This window comes from Sinocyclocheilus grahami, unplaced genomic scaffold (assembly GCF_001515645.1).
Source record: "Sinocyclocheilus grahami isolate Dianchi unplaced genomic scaffold, SAMN03320097.WGS_v1.1 scaffold91.1, whole genome shotgun sequence".
Classification (NCBI taxonomy): Eukaryota; Metazoa; Chordata; class Actinopteri; order Cypriniformes; family Cyprinidae; genus Sinocyclocheilus; species Sinocyclocheilus grahami.
Genome location: NW_015505270.1, coordinates 1,740,878 through 1,742,954, shown reverse-complemented (window position 1 = coordinate 1,742,954; position 2,077 = coordinate 1,740,878). Strand labels below are relative to the sequence as shown.

Here is a 2,077-nt window from a genome sequence, read left to right as displayed (position 1 = left end):
TATTTTTCTTACAGTGTACTAACTGATCAACAATCACAGGTACAAGCTACTAACGAGGTGTATCATAAATGAACAATTCTTCAATTGTTATCATCAAATTGAACAATTGCAAACAGCAGCTAACTCAATTCACGTGATGCGTGTACTGCTAGGCGTCTTTGGTTTCCTCTTTTTGTCAATTTAGATGGAAAATGTGTGCCTTTTTATAGTTTGAGCCACTTATCAAAAGTTGCTAAAAGTAGCCAAATAAAATAAAAAAAAATAGCTAAATTTGTTGCTAGGTGCTTTTGGAAGAAAAAGTTGCTAGGGTAGTCTGAAAAGTTGCAAAAATTGCTAAATTGGCAACACTGGAATCAATACATTTGGTCCAAAGATGTGGGATTCTGAGTCCAGGCGGGCCCTGGTGCATTGTGGGATGAAATAAAATGCGGGAAGTGAGAAGCTAGTGGAAAATGCTGGTAATACTCTGGGAGAGGCTCTGCGGGAACCAATCAGAGAGGCGGTGCAGTGCGGTGGGCGGGTCTCCACGGGTTTAGTGACGCGAAGTTGGGTATGAGTTACGAGCGCAGCCGCATGGGTAACGTTAGAGTTACGACTGAAAGAGTGGCTAGTGAAGTCAAGCGTGAACACAGCGGCTCAGGAAAGCCTGCGTTAAACAGTATTCCAGAGTAAAAGCGTCAAAGGAGGGTGAGCAATGCGCATTTATTTACTATGCATGCATCCGAAGTGTTGCCCATGTCGCTCGAATACTATAATAATGCATGTAAAACATGTACGTTATGCATTTGGGGGAAGTTTAGTCATTCGTGCTGTATTCGAAATGAAGCAACATGGACGCAGCACTCGCCGCTGTACCTGTACCTTGCAGCAATTCTATTGAGAGAATTATTATCGCTGGTTTCGGTGTCCCGACGTTTTCTAGAAGAAGTATGCCGCGGGAATTGTTTGTGTGGAGAAGAATCAGGGCGGTGGCGTGAAATGAAAGTTCGAGCTTCTCGGCGTCTGGAGGAAAAACCGTTACGTAATTCCGCCAATCACGAGAGAGCGCCGAGAGCAGATGCTGAGCACATCAGCGCCGCGTGGCTTTAACGCACACATCTGTGCACACCAGAGGCTGTATTTTGTTGACATGCCAGCACTTGGGTGAAAGGTACTTCAATTTGCCTTGTAAAAATAGCCACAGCTTGCAACATCTAGTTAGATTAGCTTTGTGTGATTCCCTCTCCGTGACCTTATCAAAGGCAGACACCTGTGCTGTGTGAATTATTAATTGTGCTTTGCAGCATAATTTACTCTCACTTTCATTCTGCCCAATGAAATTAAATTCTTAACTCTTGCGTCTTGTTACTTCTGCAACTGCTTCGGCCCTTCAGCACTTGTACATTATCATTTGAAATGGACCGATAATCGGTTCGCCCAGTATTATTGCAGATATTCACACTTTTCTACTTCAGTTATCCGATCTGCTCATAAGTTGCAAAATCTTGTTGCAGATCTGTGTTTGAAAGCATTGTAATTGTTGATGAATTAGCTTGTCACTAACAGTAACTATGATGATTATACAAATATTAATTAGTGCGATTAATCGCATCCAAAATAAGTTAGTTTACATAATATATGTGTGTACATTGTGTTTATTTATATTTCTTATAGGGCTGGACAATATGGCCTAAATTTATATCACGATATATTTCTTGATTTCGGTCGATACGATATAATTCCGATATCGATATGAACACTATTAAAAAGCTTCATAAAAATGGCCAAGAACGGCCACAACAGATGTCTGTACCTACAAACTTATGAAAAATTGATTTGCCAATTTATGAAACCTACTCCTATAAAACGATATAATATTTTAGGAAAAAAATGGCGCAAATAAATGTTCACCTTTTATTGGTATTCAGCCTTCATACAAACAAGAAATGTGAAATCACCGTCAAATAAATCTCAGACTCTCCTTATTAATATTAATATGTTTTTACTTCAAACTATAGGCTAGCATACCAGTCAAAAGTTTTTGAACAGTAAGATTTTTAATGTTTTTTTTTTAAAGAATTATCTTCTGCTCACCAAG

The 2,077-nt window shown here is 39.4% G+C and overlaps 1 protein-coding gene across 1 annotated transcript in view; it reads left to right on the top strand.

Moving 5' to 3' along the window:
- Positions 1–551: 551 nt before the first annotated feature.
- LOC107587227 (dynein light chain 2, cytoplasmic) overlaps positions 552–2,077 on the top strand; it is an 11,860-nt gene continuing 10,334 nt past the window's right edge. Inside the window, exon 1 of the mRNA XM_016274924.1 lies at positions 552–687. The gene's annotated coding sequence lies outside the window, so the exon portion shown is untranslated. The remainder of the gene's footprint in view (positions 688–2,077) is intronic.